Source organism: Vicugna pacos, chromosome 2 (genome assembly GCF_048564905.1).
Source record: "Vicugna pacos chromosome 2, VicPac4, whole genome shotgun sequence".
NCBI classification, from domain to species: domain Eukaryota; kingdom Metazoa; phylum Chordata; class Mammalia; order Artiodactyla; family Camelidae; genus Vicugna; species Vicugna pacos.
In genome coordinates this window covers 20,473,532-20,490,796 of record NC_132988.1, presented here as the reverse complement: position 1 = coordinate 20,490,796, position 17,265 = coordinate 20,473,532, and the positions used below count along the sequence as shown (strand labels likewise).

At 38.8% G+C, this 17,265-nt stretch overlaps 1 protein-coding gene across 5 annotated transcripts in view; it reads right to left on the bottom strand.

Moving 5' to 3' along the window:
• Window positions 1–17,265, bottom strand: part of INPP4B (inositol polyphosphate-4-phosphatase type II B) — a 659,032-nt gene that overhangs the window by 185,937 nt on the left and 455,830 nt on the right. The gene's annotated exons all lie outside the window — the stretch shown is intronic.

Here is a 17,265-nt window from a genome sequence, read left to right as displayed (position 1 = left end):
TCTTCTCTTTCCTGAAAGTATGTCCAAACACGTTTTTCTCTGAAAACCACTAACGTTGCTTTTTTTTCACCTGCATTGGTTGTAATTAAACAAATCTGCAAAAAACATACTGAAACATGTTAATAGTGTTGGCATTGTTTTTAATTTCCAAAGAAAACTCATCATGAATTTGTGCAGTAAATGCATGGACTGTCAAATACTATCTCATGCAGGTAAAACCTCCTCAGTGCTCTCAGGAGTAGCTGCCAGGACCGTGGTTCCAGGCCCGATTTGGCAACTCCACGTCTCTACGACAGCACAAACCCTGGCTCCTCTACACCAATTGCACGGGATACTGTGCACAACTACTACAGAAACCACAGCTGAATAAGACAGAAAAGAGCATAAACATCTCTGTATTCCTCTATGACCCAGCCATTGGCTATAAAATCTGCTTTTATGCCTTTTGCATAACATCATTTTTCTTTCTCAGAGACCAAGTAAAGAAGATTTCTCTCCCAGCAACATAAAAAAAAAAAAATGAAGGTAGCTGCAGAGCAGAAATTAGCCACAGAGATCATCTAGCATAACCCATTACTCTTTCAGATAAAGAAACTGAGACTCAAGGAGGTAGAAAGCCTCATGCATGAAAGCAAATTGGCGAAACCAGAAACCCAGGTTTGTATCTTCTTTGAGTCTGTTGGCTACTGAACAGCTCATCCCTACTTAATGATAATGATAATTTTATTATTAAGATTTTCATCATCATTACTGTCATCAACATACAAATGTTATGGTTGACAATAATTAAAATTAAAAATAAAATTAACAACCACCCATCCTTTAAGATTCTCAAATTTTCTTTTCTGGGCAAGAAAATATACAGAATAAGTGGTGGCATCATATCATGGGAACACTGTGATACATAAGGATGTTTTTCCCTTGAAACGTATTTTGAAGATGGGTGGCAGACCTCCCCTCAGCATGAGGTGTTACCAAAGCTTCCACCCAAGCCTAACTGACTAATATCAGTTCGGTGACACTTCATCTTCTTTATTTAGTCATCTTTTAAATTTGTTTTTAACTTTAATATGAACACAAATAGTGTCTTTCTTTCAACCAATTCCTTCAGAATGTCACTATTTTTATTAGAGGTGTCAGAAAAGAGGAATAGGAAAATTAGTATAAGTAGTTTACCAAAATGCTAATTAAAATAATGAATAAGTTAGGCGAAAAGGAAATCCAGTTGTTACCAGATCACAGGAAGTTTTCCTCAAAACATAAAACGTATAAATTGAAACGTATCTTTTGAATTATGCTTTTAAGAAAACCGAAATAGAAAAATTCTGATAACATACACGTAGCTAATGTCATAATGTAATAAAATAAAGATTATGTACATAGAAAACTAAAAGTGATTTAACTAGTTTATTAATATTAATAAAATATAAAGCTTCTTGGTGATTTTTATAATACTGACTCAATTATTTGAAATTAATATAGAAAACTTAAGCATTCATTACAAAGAATATGTCTATACAGATAATAATATAATCTATGATTTTGTAAAAAAAAAAACAACTATATTAGCTCCAATTCTCGAATGGTTTTAATAATTAATTATACCATTTTCCCACTTGAAAATGACATAATAACTTGTCATAAATCACAGTGTGACATATCTGTGTACAATTCTTCAATACTCGACAGTTAAATAAAGAGTTTAGTAAAAGCCCTCACTGTCACCACTCGTAGTTTTTTCTAGAAATCTGCAGATTTCTTTTTCCCCCAAATTGATCATCAATAACAATTAAAGACATCTTTTTTTTTTTCCTCATAGGAATTGTTTAAACTTCTGGCTTGTGCAAACTGAGCTAGCTTAATTTCTCGGTATACAAGCTTAATTTCTAGGTACAAATTCCTAAATATTTTCATCGAACTAAACCAAAAAAAGTCATGATTTGAAACAGAGAATAAGCTTCTCACAGCCAAGACTGGTTAATAAGCCAATATATGCAATAATAATTAAAAGTGTGAACTCAGGAGTTTGAGCTATCTGCTAGCTTCATGACCTTGGATAAGAAATTTAACCATGTGAAACTTTGTAAGACACAGATGATAATTTCATTGTAAGGATTAAATTGTGACATGATTTATGTAAAGTTCTCAGCACAACGTTTTGCATAAGACAAGTGCTTCTTCCTTCTCCTCCTTCTCTTCATCCTCGTAGTAGTAGGAGCAGTATCAACCAAATTGCTATTGTCATGAATATAATGTATTTAATTTGATTCTCTTCAGAAATTTTACTAAAATGGACATCTAAGACTATTGTAAAAGATTACAGGATTTCATAGCACATGCATTTCAAGAGCAAGTATGTGCTCATTAGAGATACAAAGACTTAGTGATGACAGATGATGGTATAAAGCTTACATTCTAGTAGTGCAAAGAACACAAGTCTATAGCTGATGACAATGCAAGTGAACCTTTTAAAGTGCCAGAGTCAGATGAGTAAGGAATGCACCATGGGAATAAAGGAGTAAGCTTCAGAACTATAGCTTTATTTATTCCCTTTAAAAATTACCTGGCTACTTTTAAAATACAGGCATATCTTGCTTTATTGTGTTTTGCTTTGTTGAGCTTCACAGATAATTGTGTTTTTTTTTTTCCAAATTGATGGCTTGTGGCAACCCTGATTCAAGCAAGTCTATCTGTGCCATTTTTCAACAGCATTTGCTCACTTCGTGTCTCTGTGTCACATGAGATTAAGGGACACTAAAGGGATTCTAAAACCTCCCCCACCAAAACCATTTTGCGTAAGAAGCTGTGAGTACCCTGAAGCGTGCGTCTTCATCTGAGATTTGTGGGAGATGGAATGGGGAACGCAGGTAATAAACTGAAGAATTGATCCCGAGACACCCAAAAGCATTGTTCATCCTGTCCGTGAACTGGAACATGAGACATAGAAGCAGTTTCCAATGTATTCTATACAATTTACTACACACAAAGTATGGATATTCAACACCTCTCTTCAATCAGGAGAGTCACAACTGAAATATCTATTTCATGTTTGTAAAGGCTGTTTCAAAGGTGGTTTCATAAAAATTTAGCAAAAAAATTCATTCTTAAAGCATGAATTATGTTTTCAATTTATCACCCATCAGGTTCAGGAGGCTACTAATCATTACTTCACCCTTATTAATCAGCAAAATCCTACTGACTTTTGTTTAATGGAAATTCTTCAGATCTGCATGGCAGACATACTGAAGAGAATTCCAGGCTAGGAATCAAGAAACCAAAGCACAATGTCCAGCTCAGCTGCTCACTAGCTATGTGACCAACGACGTACTGCTTCAGGTCTCTGGATTTCAGTTTCCTGTACTGCAAAACAAAGAGGTGATCTCTGATAGCTATGATATCAGTGCTCAAACTTCCTGCTCTGACGAGGCTAGAATTCAATCACTTGGTTCCATCATAGGCATCCTAGACTATCGTGGGCGGACACAGCTTTGGGAAAAGTCACAGGCAGATTGTCCTCGTCACTCCCCACCTTCCCGTCCAACCCTTCCCCCAAACAAACCAAACAAACCAAATGCGTGCCAAACCTGAAAAGTCACTTAACACTTACAGTCAAATACAAAGGCTAGTTTTTCTTATAGTATCCAACGTGTATATATATATACATATATTATTACCATTATGGCACTTGGTATTTTCACAAGGATACAAATTTGATGGAACCAAACAAAAGTGATCTTCATACAATTTCCTAGCAATTTATATGGCACAAGGAACAGGCTGCAGCTATAAATAACTATCTCAATCTATATGAAGAAGAGAGAGTGAAAAAGAAAACCATGTCATCTCAGTCTCTTGTCAGGTCATTACCCACTGCTTAATTCACAGAATTATTATAAGAGAAGTAAAAGATGAATAATTCTTGGCAGCTATGTTATTTCAACACAACATCAAGTTCCTATTTCTCTCAGCAGATACACTTAAATATTTAACCATGCCAACAAGATGGAAGACAGAGGAGGGGAAATTTCAGCAACACAAATCAACACTTCCTTATCAATTAGGTTTTCAGTATGCATAATACATTAGTGATTGGGATTTTTCAAAATCCTCCTTTAACATAACTCTCATAATGCTTCCTAGTGAAATATTCAATTTCACATGCTGAAATATTTAAATATTTTTGGAAGACTGAGGGAAAGGGGATATGAAACAGTCTTCAATTCAATGACGCTTTTCCTCTAAACTCTTCACCACCTATTGTACCACCCTTAGAAGACAAAAAGAAAAAAATTATCCTACGGAAATGTTAAACAGAAACATGTAAATAACTCCCCTATTTTGGAAATGCCACAGAGATACACATGACTCTGTAAACATCCAAGGAAAAAAGCGTCATTAGCACTGTCAGTCTTTGCAAATATAAAGCAGCCTTGGTGCTATGCACAGGAACCGTCATCCGTGAGACGTGCCTTGCATTTAATCCGTCTAGACATGTAGCTGGGAAATGAAAATCTCACCTGGACAGAAAAATAAACGAAGGCCATAGGTAAGCAAATGGAGTCAGTGAGCGAGTGTGCCCTGACTATCTTTCTGGTGAAAACTCTTATCTAGCAGTGCTAGATTTACTTGGGTCTCACAGAAGTGAGAGTTCTATGTAAGCAGATATGACTAAATGTGCCTCCACTCTGGCTGAAATTCACAAATACCAGAAGTCACAGAATACATTCAAACTAATCCTCAAATAAAACCTTTCGGTAGCTCTTAAAATTGCAGCTTACACACTCAAGGTTTTGCCTTTGATGTTTTCCTCCTTTCTTGTTACAAGCTTGCCTTTAGAAATTCCTTCCACTATTGTGGGATTCAGTTACCCTGTCTATGAGGATCCACCACAATTCCATACTCCCTGCTCTGACCTGACTTCCTGACCAAGAACTGCAAATTCCTTTTGTCCTGGTATCATTTTACATTCGATAGGCTTGAAACCTCAACTCAAACTTCAACCCATTTACATCAGTAGCGTATCATTCCTCAAGATCAAAACCACAGAACATTTCATTTCTACCTGTGCTTTGCCCTTACCGTGCAATAAGGCACAAAGTCATAGTGATTCTTCCTCAATAATGTCTCTTACATGTGTCTCTTCCCAACAGCAACATCCAATTATTCTCATCAACTCTCTTTCATTACACTTCAAGAAACTACCTCCCATCTTCCAGTATCTTCCTCTGCCATCCCGTCCATGTCGAGCTTTCCTCTTACAGCCCCACTGTCACATTTTACTTTCCTTCCTCTGTCAAAATCCTTTAGACAGTGCCCAAAGCCTGCCCAGAGAGTCTGCAGTGTAGCCTGTCTCTCAAGACCTTATATCAGGACTTGTCAAGGGCTAGGGACAGCTCAGTATTTTTGCTTCAAACTGACCCTTGTCTTCACACGCCATTAAATAATGGAGTATGGTTTAGTGGAACGTGAACTTTGAGTGACAATGTCCTTGTTACGGTGCTGGCTCTTTATTGTAAACACCTATGTGTTTGTGAGAAGGCAACTCAGCCTCTATTAAGATTTACCAGCTACAAAATATGAAAGTAGTAAACCATCCTTCTTATAAGACGTATGTGTCCAAAAATAAAAGATCTTAAGTTAAAATATAAAAATACTTTTGTGTATGGTAATGAGTACGACTGTTACACAATTCCGAGCCACAGAACTTCAAGAGCCCATCGTAGATACGTAGACTATCCATTTTTCAGACTAATTGGCGTGTGGATTTCTCTTTACTGCTGAAAACAGTGGTATCCAAAGATGAGTGATTCCCCTAACACAAATAAGCTAAGGACATCTTTCCCTCCCGTGACTCTATGAAAGATACACATACAGTGAGTTACATTGGGAAACCTGATTTCAATACTAAATGTAAAGTATAAACTATCCCTTTGAATGTAAGAAATATCCTAACAGCAAGGTGAGAAAACCAGGTCGCCATCTTGCAGATGTCCCTGTTGGGACTCACAGACAACCAAAATTACATGAAAATTATTAGGAAACCACGAGCTACACATTGGTAGACCAGATGCTGCAAGTGAGACAAAGGAAGCACACTACTCTCTTGTACCTATCGAATGAAACTATAAAACCTGGACAGAACACTCAGAGCAGCTATTCGAGGACTTAAAGTAAACAGCGCCAGGCTTACTGGGGAAGAAGATCAGAAGCTTACCTATCACTGATGAACCAGCATTACTTTAGCATTTTCCCCCTCTGGTATCTCATGATCTAGACCCAGCACAGCTCCAAGCCCAGAGATGCTCATACTGTAGGCAGAGAAAGCCCCAGGAGAAGCCCTCTAGCCCTGGCTCAGAGAGCAGAGCAGAGGTCTCCTAACACTCAGAAGAATGATGAAATCCCTTTTCTTTTTCCCACTCTCTTGTGTCCCAGCTCCCACGTAACCCAGTGGTGGCAGCAGCAAAAGTGGCAGCGCGGAGGACCTGCAGGCGCCTAAAATTACGAGGAAGGGAAAGTTTCCTCTCTGATTGGAGCCGTGAGCCCAAGGGTATGGGGTGAACGCCCTTGCCCTTTACTTTTCATCTCTCTCTGCTCTTTCCAGAAGGGGGTGCAACTGAGTGACAGAGAAGGGAAAATAAAACCCCAGCTTTCTGGGTGAAGTTCAAAAAAGGAAGCCACAGGAGATAGGAATGTTCCAGGGGGAGAGGAAGAGGAAGAGGCTCAGGAAGGAACTTCTTAATGTTGTTCATGAACTTCTGGGCTTACCCCAAGCTGTGCGTGCATGGATCTAAATAGCGTATGAGACACTTTGAGAAATAATTATGGACTACACCACACTCCAGCTCCTAGACTGTCACCTGGGTGGCAAACTTGAAGGACAGGAACAAATAACATTACAAAAGTTTTGCAAACAGAAGTGATATTGAAATGGTATTGAAATGACAAGTTTTCACAGGACACCCTGTCAACATACAAATATGTGGCAGTTAACAATTAGGAACTGAAATTTTATACACACACACACACACACACACATATCTATCATTTATAATAAGTCCAAAACAAATAAAGTACTTAAGTATACATCCAATAAAAATGTCTAAGATCTATATGCTGAAAACTACAAATGATGATGGAAGAAATCACAAAAAGGTCTAAATAAATGGTGAGACATACTGTGTTCATATATTGGAAGACTTGACTTTATAAAGATGTCAATTCTCCCCAAAATGACCTACAGATTTAAGACAATACCAATTAAAATTCCAACAACATTTTTTGTAGATACTGATAAGCTGACTCAAAAAGTTATCAAAAGCATAGTTACTAGAATGGCCCACGTACTTTTGAGAAATAAGAACAAGCATCGAGAAATTGTATCTACTGGTTTAAAGACTTATTTTAAATTTATAGTAATCAAAACTGTATGGTATTGGCAAAGAGACAGATATATTGATAAATGAAACAGAGTACAGAAACTATGTGGCCAAGTGTTTTGACAAAGTTACAGTCAATGCACTAGATAAAGAATAGTCCTTTCAACAAATGGTTCTGGAACAATCAGACATCCACTTAGGGAAAAAATGAAAGTCTACTTAAACTTCTCAACTGAAACAAAAATTAAAATGGCTCATTGACCTAAATGTAAAACATAAAAATAGAAAACGTAAAAAAAAAAAGACATATGAGAAAAGTCTTCATGAACTGGCTAAGTCAAAGTGTTCTTAAATATGCACCATCTAAAGAAGAAAAAACTTGGTACACTGAACTTCATCAAAATTGACAGATTTGCTCTGTGAAAGACACTGTCACATGAATGAAAAGACAAGCTACTGACTGGAAAGAAAACATCTGCAAATCATGTATCTGACAGAATTTGCATCCCAAATACATAAAGAGCCCTCAAAACTCAACAGCAAGAAAATGAACAACATAATAAATAAACAGGGAAACAAGTTGAACAGACGTGTCTCAAGAAGAGGATATACAGATAACAAATGGCCCGTGGAAAACTGGGTGTTAGAAAAATGAAAATTAAAAGCACTATGAGATGTCATTCTATACCTTAGAATGGCTGGTGAGGGGGCAGAGCCACTGAAACTCTTGTACGCTGCTGGTGGGGGAAACAGTGCAGCAGTTTCTTACAGAGTTCAACACATACTTGCCATATGACTCAGAAATTCCAATCCTAGGTATTTACCCTAAAGACATGAAAACTTAGGGTCACAGGAAAACCTGCACATGAATATTTTAGTAGCTCCACTCATAATCACTCAAAACTGGGAAGAACCAAAATATACTTTACTATGGACAGTTCAATAAACTGTGGTAGCACCCCATCATGAACTACTACTCAGCAATGAAAAAAACAACTGCTGTTGATATGCACAATACCTTGATGAACTGCACAGGCATTAGACTGAATAAATGAAGCCAGTCTCAAAAGGATCTGTACTTTATGATTCAATGACTTTCTCAAAAAGTAAAAGGTATGGTGATGGAGAACACAGATAGATGGTGGTTGCCAGAGGTTGGCATGGGTGGAGGCATGAATCAAAGGGACAGAGGGAGGGAGATTCCTCTATGGTCATGAAATAGTTCTGTATCCTGACTGTGGTGGTGGTTACAAGAATCTACACATTGTTAAAATTCATAGAACTATACACAATAAAAAGTCAATTTTACGGAATGTTTATAAAATAGAACAAATGAGAAAGGATATATCCATTTTCTGTGATAATGAATTAATAGCAAACTAATAGCCATTTAGTCTGTGAATACAAAACCGCATTACTAAATGGCTATTCCCTTCCATGCAAACAAAATCTAACTTCTGGCAACATTTATTTGAGTCAAAGTGTCACTTTATACCACGCTCTATGCTTTCAAAATATCTGCTGACACAGAAATGTCGTATGTGAGAGGAAGGAAACTTCTCCACCTGAAAAATGGTAGGTATTTCATCAGCGAATGGAGAAAAAAATGCTCTGGCAGGCAGTGCAATGAATTTCCCAAGCCAATGGCTCCTGTTCATGGGATAGATCAACTGGCCACCCACTGTCTGAATTTACTCATGTTTAGATTTACAAAAGAGAAACTATTGCTAAGGCTTCCTATTGAGTTAGTTTATTTTATTATATTTATTAGTTTGAATTATTAAGAGAAAGAAAAAGATTGAAAGGAAAAAAGCACTCTACATATTAAGCCGAGACCACTGGAAGAGGAAGGGAAAAGTAGCAAGAAAGGTTTTACAGGAGGTTGTATAGATTGCTGGGAAACCTGACTTAATGCGGACATTTTTTTAAAAGCAAAAAGCATAGACATTTTAAAAACCAAACAACTGGGATAGACAGCTAGGCAAAATTTTTTTTCTTACTAAAATGGACATGTTCCTACAGCAGAAATTCTTTACAACAATGGTTTGTAAATGTCACAAAACCGATCAAAATACTCAAAGCTACTTTGAAAAAACATTCCAGAGATAACAGGCATAGAGAATTAAAGGATTCAATTATTAAATAATCAGGATCAGAGTGATGGGTCAATATTTAATATTCAAATTTTGAATTACATATATTTATTAGAAGTTTTGTGCTTGTGGGTTTTATGTCAGTTTCTTAATAGTAGGAAACAGTGCAAAGAGACTTTTTGTAAGCTAGCATTAAAAGGTCAAAGTTATATAAGGTATGAACATAACTTTAGAATATAATGTATTTCAAACCTGGGTGGTAAGAAATTCATTAAGCTTTAAATCGTACAATGAGGCATACACTCTGAAACCAAGCAATGACAAGTGCCTATATTTTTCTGCTTAATCACATTTAGATTTGTTTTAAATTCTTCAGATATTGAGTTACAAAATTTTATAATTTAAAAAATATTTTATCCTCCTCTAATGTGACAATATTTTTAATGAAAAAAGAGTTTCCCAAATCATGAATTTCCACAGAAATACAAAAATAAGGTGGTCAAAAACCAGAAAATGCCATTTGAACACACACCTAAAGGACACAAGGAAGTGAGCCACATATCTTTCTTAAGGGAAGATGTCTGAAGGTAGAAGAACCAGATGGTCTAAAGGTCTTACAGTGGAACATGGTCCCCGTGTTCAAGGAAGAGCCAAGACCCCATGGTGGCTGAAGCTGGGTAGATAGGGAGAAAGTACTAGAAGTCTAAGTCAGAGAGGTATGTATTAATTTTATATCACTGCATAATGAATGACCACAAACCCACTAACTTAAAACAACACCCATTTACTACCTCATCGTTTCTACAGATCAAAAGCCACGCTAAGTCCTCTACTCAGGGCTAAAGCCAAGATGAAGGCTGAGCTGCACTCCCACATGGAGGGTTTAGGGAAGAATCTACCTAGGGAAGAATCCTCTGCTGGCTCATTCAGGTTGTTGGTAGAATTTATTTCCTTATGGCCGTGTGACTAGGGTCCTCGTTTTCATGCTAGTGATCAACCGAGATGATGCTCAGCTCTTAGAGGCCACCCTCCGATTTTTACCACACACAAGATGACTGTTGGCTTTTTCAAGGCTATCAGGAGAATTTCTCTCTCTAGTCTGCTGAGATGGTATCTTGGTTACAGGAGTGACTGTCCCATCACCTTTGGGATATGGAATAACTTAATAAAGGCAGTGATTACCCCATCATATATTCACAGGTCCTAACCACACTCAAGGGGATGGGATGCTGCAGGACGTTTATATCAGGGAGGTGGGAATCTTAAGGGACATCTTAACATTCTGCCAACCACAAGTAGTGGTGAATGAGATAACCTAGAGCTTTAAAGGCCACTGTCAAAACTTTGCTTCTTACTCTGAGTGAGGTAGCAGACCAACAAAAGACTCTGAATAGACACAGGTTTTAAAGTGAGAATTTGGGCTGTACGGCAGAGAATAGACTGTAAGGGAGCAAAGAGAGAAGCATGAAGATGACACAAAAAAATCAGGGTGAAGTTGAGATGTGTCAGATTCCAGTTTGATTTTGAAGGTGGAACTAACAAGGTCTTGTGATTGGTTGGATATAGAGATAAGAAAAAGAGTTATCAGAGACTATAGAGATTATCACCTGAACAAAGGAAGGGGTGGAATTGCAGTTTCCTGAGATGGGAAGACTGTGAGGATAAAAGGATTTTAGGGGAAGAAGTGGGCAGCAGGCAAGAGCGAGGAGCTCAGTTTTGAACATTTTGTATTTGAGACATTTCAAGTTCAAGTAAAGATGTCTTTGGGTGTTTGGATATAAGAGTCTGGAGCTCAAGGCATCAGTCAAGGCTAGAGACCAAAATATGGGAAACATCATGATACAGATGATATTAAAAGCTCCGAGGCTGGATGGAAGTGAGCGAATGAAGGGTGAGAAGAGAAACATTCCTAAGCTGAGATACGGGCCACTTTGACATTTAGAGGTCAAGGTGATAAACAACCTGCAGAAGAAATGGAAGAGGGACAGCCAGCTTCCTGGAGGAAGGAAGGGGAAAAAAAGTCTGGTATTTCAGATACCAAGTGAGGAATGTGTTTTAAGGAGGGAATGACCCATCGTGCAGATACACCAAGGAAAAGGAACACTGAGAACTGTCCCTGGGATTTGGCAATGTAGAAGCCATTCATCCCTGATAGTGACAGTAGCTGTTTAGGTAGAGTGTTGGGGATGAAAGCCGGATGAGAATGGGTTCAAAAGACAATCAGAAGAGGCAAAGTAGACACAGCTCTCAAAGTGGCTCTCCTGTAAAGAACAGGGAAATGAAGCATAAGTTAGAAGGCGATGCGGGAGATTCAGTAGTATGTTTGTGTTAACAGACATGATCTAGCAGAGCCGGAGTAATTTACGATACAAGAGTGAAAGGGGATAATTGCTGGAGTAATGTTCTAGGACAAGTGAGAAGAGACAGAATCTAAAAGAACAGTGGAGATGACTTGAGACATGAAGCTGACTTTATCTATAGTAACAGGAAGGAAGGCAGAGTGGATGCTGGTAGGTTGATAAATACAGCGTGGGAAATTGTCAAATTCCTCTTCTCAGTGAAACAGAAACCAGATACATCAGCAGAGAATGAGGGAGAGGGGGGGATATTTTGGAGGTTCTGGGAACAAAGAGTTGTAGAATAACAGTCCAGGAAAGTGGGAGAGCAAATGGACCGGGGAAATATAGTAGGACTGTAGAGTACCAGTGAGGATACCCATGAAGTTACGGCAGGAACCCAGCTGAAACCTGGCCTCATGGAAGTCAGGTTTTCCTAGCCCACACTGCTACAGAGACTCAAGTATGGAGGAGGTGAACGAAATGTTGTATTTGATCACAGTTTTTGTTGTAGCATTTATTTTTACTTTATCTATCTATCTACCTACCTACCTACCTACCTACCTACCTATCTTTCAATCTACCTATACTTTGCTCAAGGAGTACAGTAAAAGGGGCACAGGAGTTGAGGACGTATGAGAAGAAATTGTGACTTCTCAGTGATGGACCATGGAATCTCAAATGGATAAGAAAAGAAGAGTGGATATGGGTGAGGAGGATGGGCGGGTAGAAACATGACTTTGCAGTCAATGAGTTGGTGCAGTCAAAGAGCAACTAGAAGGAGTATACTGGAAACATAGGAGATGGAAATCAGAAAGTAGAATACTTAAATATGAACTTAAAGTTAAGACTCTGGGTCGGGGTGGGATTAACGACAAGACCAAGGGGATGACCACAGGAGTGGGTTGCTGAGGTAGGACAGAGAAAAGCCTGAAAGACCAATGATCATCTGTGGTGTCCACTGAATCCCAAAATGTACAGGAGGAATAATGCTGAAGAGACACAGTGAACTGCAAGTTAAGATCTTCATGAAATGAGGGGAGGCCCACCCTAGTAATGCTGAGGACCCAGTGGTATGTCAGAAGCCATATGCCTCAATTCCGGGGAGTTTTCAGAGAAGGTTCATCCCGCAGCAGGTATGAACGGCAGCCACTTGGAGGGGCTGCAGAGGAGAGAGCCAGCTTCCAGTTAAACAAAGAGAAATGAATGAGGATAGGGGTCAAGGCTGAGGAAGGACCTCAGGGATCAGAATAAAGCTGGGGAGCAGAGGGCATCAGAGCCATAGTAGGGAGTGGACTAACAGGTAAAATGATGAGCAGCCATGTGGATGAAGGGTGACCTTGGAACACAGGGCTTCTGCGTGGTGACCAGTAACCCGAGAATGAGTAACAGTTCCTGCCACAATAAGGAAACTGTTTAGCTAGGCAAAATATGCATGGGCAGACAGGGCAGCAGTAATTTAAAAATACTCTGAAGATCTGAAATTTCCCATTTTCTGATTTTTAACTTGTTCTACTACATAGTCTTAAACAACGCATTACTAAATCATCTGGTAATTATTTTTGAGGTCAAAATGTGACTGATTCACAGTTAAATCAGTCTAGATAGAACAATACAGATTTCTACAGAACTTCTTTTGTTAAAAGGAAGAAAAGTAGTTAAAGCAAAGTTCAAGATACCCTGCTGTATGGATACAGTATACTGCTTTTATTCATGCTAAATAGATTCTGAAGATCAGCAGGAATAAATCGAATGTCCTGCACCTGTTTTTCAACATAAAGTGCATGAGAAAGCCATTACTTGTTATCTGAATATCTCCCTTTTAAAACATTATTTTAAGATTTCTGATTCTAAGAAAGACTATCAATGAGGAATTAAAAGGTCATATCACATCTTTTTTAAAAATCCATGTAAGAAAACAAATGGCGTTTGGTCTCTGGCAGACTGAAATTCTAACAGGAAGCAGAAAGGCAGTAAAAATGAAAAGTCACAGGATTAAAATTTTCAATTCAAGAGTGAGCGCTATATACCCTTCGGTAAATATTTGAGAACTGAATTGAAGTCTGTGTTCCAAATAAGTTTCACTAGCTTTAAATAACCCTGAATGCAGCTGTTTTCTCTTTTATTCTAAGATAAGGTCCTCAGAACTCAGCATTAGGATTGAAGAAAATCAGAATGCTTAGAGCAGAAAATAACCTTAAACATCACCCAATTCATTTTGTCGACACCGAGGCCCGGATTGTTTAAGAGGACGGCTCAAGGTCACCTCACAGGTCATCAGCAGTGCAGATATTTAAGAATAGCAGAAACCAGAAGCCCACATCTGCTTTTTTTAAAATTATTTCTGAAAACCAAAAGATGAAATTATGGTTAAGTCTTAAACGTATTTATTTTTAGCTTCTTGGTCAGTAAGTTGATTATCCTTATCTGAAAAATCTTCATACAGTTGTGGTGTTCTGGTTCAACTCTCCCGAGCCCACGCCAAAGCTCTGCTCTACTTGATCTGTCTTCTGAGCAAGAGACTTTTGGGGATAATCCTAGCCCTTCTTTTTAGCTTTTTCCTTAGGTGTCTTCTCAGAGATTAGATCCTCTCATACGGCGGCATGGACTTCCTTGTACACCCCCTCTGTGCCTGGAGTTGCCTCCTTTATGTACTGAGAGAACTGTCTCTTTTAAGCATCACATTTCCTTCCATGTACAATCTGCAATGTTTTGATTCATGATGTGCTTCCAAAGTAATTCTGCCTCGAATTCCCTGCTTTCTGAACCATAATCAAGTAATTGTTCGGTTCTGTGAGGGATGGAAAATCTTCTTTCCGCAGCTCCCTTCAGAGCGCCCCAAACTTTATTTCCAGGGGTAGTTCCGGTGTGAACTGCATCCAGATGCAAAAATACTTCCACCCCATACTTTGAGAGCTCATGAATATAAGTTACACAGACCAGCTCAGCCTCTTTAATGCAGTCATAAGCAACCTGACAAATGACGTCTCTTCTGGTTACACGGACCATCATCCCACATCTAAGTGTAGGGTACTTATTTTTATCCTGCGTTGCTAACCATTTCCAAGCACAACAATCAGTTTTACCTTCTTGTAAAGTTCATTTGGTATCTTTTGAAATAGGCCTTATTCTTGACAATTTTAATAACCCTATTCCTTGAAGCAGAGAAGCAGAGATTCGTGTCTATGGCTCACTACAGATGTACAGCAATGGTGATAACTTTTATAATATAATTTTTAATGATGACAACAAAGAAAACACAGTTAATCTACCGGGGATATGACTTTAAAGTATATTCAAAGAACTCTATCGGAACCGAATCCCTCTTTGCCTTAGCCTGCTCAGGCTGTTCTAAGATACCATGGTCTGGGCAGTTTAAATAGAAAATGTTTCCAGAAGCCCATGATCAGGGTGCCAGCATGGCCAGATTCTGGTGAGAAATCTCTTCCTGACTTGCAGTCAGCTGCCTTCTCCCTGCGCCCTCACATGGCAGAGAGAGCGCACACAAACTCCCTGGGGTCTCATCTTAGAGGAGCACTAATCCCATTGTGAGGGCCCCACCCGTATGAACCCATCTCACCTCAGTTACTTCCCAAAGACCCCATCTCCAAATACCATCCCCATGGAGTTCGGGGCTTCAACAGATGCAGTTGTGGGGATACAAACATTCAGTCCATTGCACTCTTAAAACTTAAAACTTTAAAAACTACTAGAATATAACTTAACACTGGTCATTGTTCATTACTTTTTGTTTCAAACACAGCAAACTCACTTGAATTACACTTGCGGCTCTCAGGAAAGTTTTATCTTAATCCGACTTTGATTACCGACTCTGGCATCTCTTCCTTTAAATAAGTCCATTATTGCAAACCTATAAATTGTTGCGCCTATGAATTCTTTTCTCTCTTATTCACTGTTTTTTTCTGAAACTTACTAGCAATATGGTATTGGACAATTTACTTAACACTTTTAAGCTTAAGTTTCTCATTTATAAAATGGCGACAATAATACTTTCACCTTATAAAATATTTTGAAGCTTAAACAAGACATTCTGTGCAAACATTCAGTAACCACTATTTTGTTGGAGGTGGTACTTGATGGTGGAAGCAGTGGAAAAGTGAGGGGACACAATTATTACTAGTGTTTTAAAATTTGGAATATTGCTTGGGTTTATCCTTTGCCTTACTGATTGTGAAATAATAGAAAAATATACATAGAGAGAGGTCTCTCATCCCAGTTCTTGGCACAGAACTCCTAAAATCCTTATAATTCCCCAAGTGATAAGTGCACTAGGAGAATCATTTGTGCTCAGTGTTGGGCTTTGACCCTGGTTCCTGACACAGATCTCCTAAGTCGCTTGGACTTTCCAGGATGATAAGAGTATTTTTTGTTCAAATGAGTCCATGGTTGGTGGGCTTCTGGATGGGGGATGGTCACCAGAAAGACCAAGACAGGATTGGCAGCTTGGAACTTTCAGCTCCACACTTTGCCTTCGTCGAAGGGGAGAGGGGCTGGAAATAGAGCGAATGCTCGATCATACCTATATGATGAACCCTGCATAAAAGTCTCAAATTACAGGGTTCAGAGAGCTCCTGGGTTGGTGAAAGCATTCATGTACTGGGAACGTAGTGCCTCCCAACTTCACAGGGACAGAAGCTCCTGCTCTCAGGACCCTTCCAGACCTTGCCCTATGGATCTCTTTATCTGGCTGTTCATCTGTATTCTTTACGATATCCTTTAGTATACAATAAACTGGTAAACGTAAGTAAGTGCTTCCTGGAGTTCTGTGAAGTGTTCTAGAAAATGACTGAATCCAAGGACAGAGTCATGGGAAGTTCTGATATGTAATCAAGTCGAACAGAGGTTGTGGGTAACCTGGGGACCTACTACTTACCTATGACTGGCATCTGAAGTGGGGGGCAGTCTTATGGGGCTGAGCCCTAAACTTGTGGGGTCTGCACTAAGCCTGGTTAGTTTCAGAATTAAGTTGAATTGTGGGACATGCAGTTGGCATCACAGAGAGTTGCCTGGTGTGGGGAAAATCCCACACATTTGGTGACCAAAAGTGTCAGAGGTGAAGTATTCTGTGTGAGTCATAAATGAAAAACACACAGGAGTGTTTTTCCTTTATGCTGATTAAGTTTTCTGCAGAATCAAATTATTATTTCTTATTCGCAGTGTGGTTTTTATTTAAGCTATTATGTTTTTAACATTAGAGTCTCTCTTCTGCGTCCTGCTATTGTTTAATAAATTAACGTGCTGCACAACTTTATTGAGAGCATTGAGCAGATACTTTTTAAAATACCCTTTTATCAATGAATTTTAAAACATGGTTAATTTCTCCTTCAAGTTTTTGCTTGTTTGTCACTTTCCCAACGAGACTGGCACTGATCGATCACCGACCGGACCAGGCTGGCCATAGATGGAGGAAACACACGACCAGAGGCAACAGGAATTAAC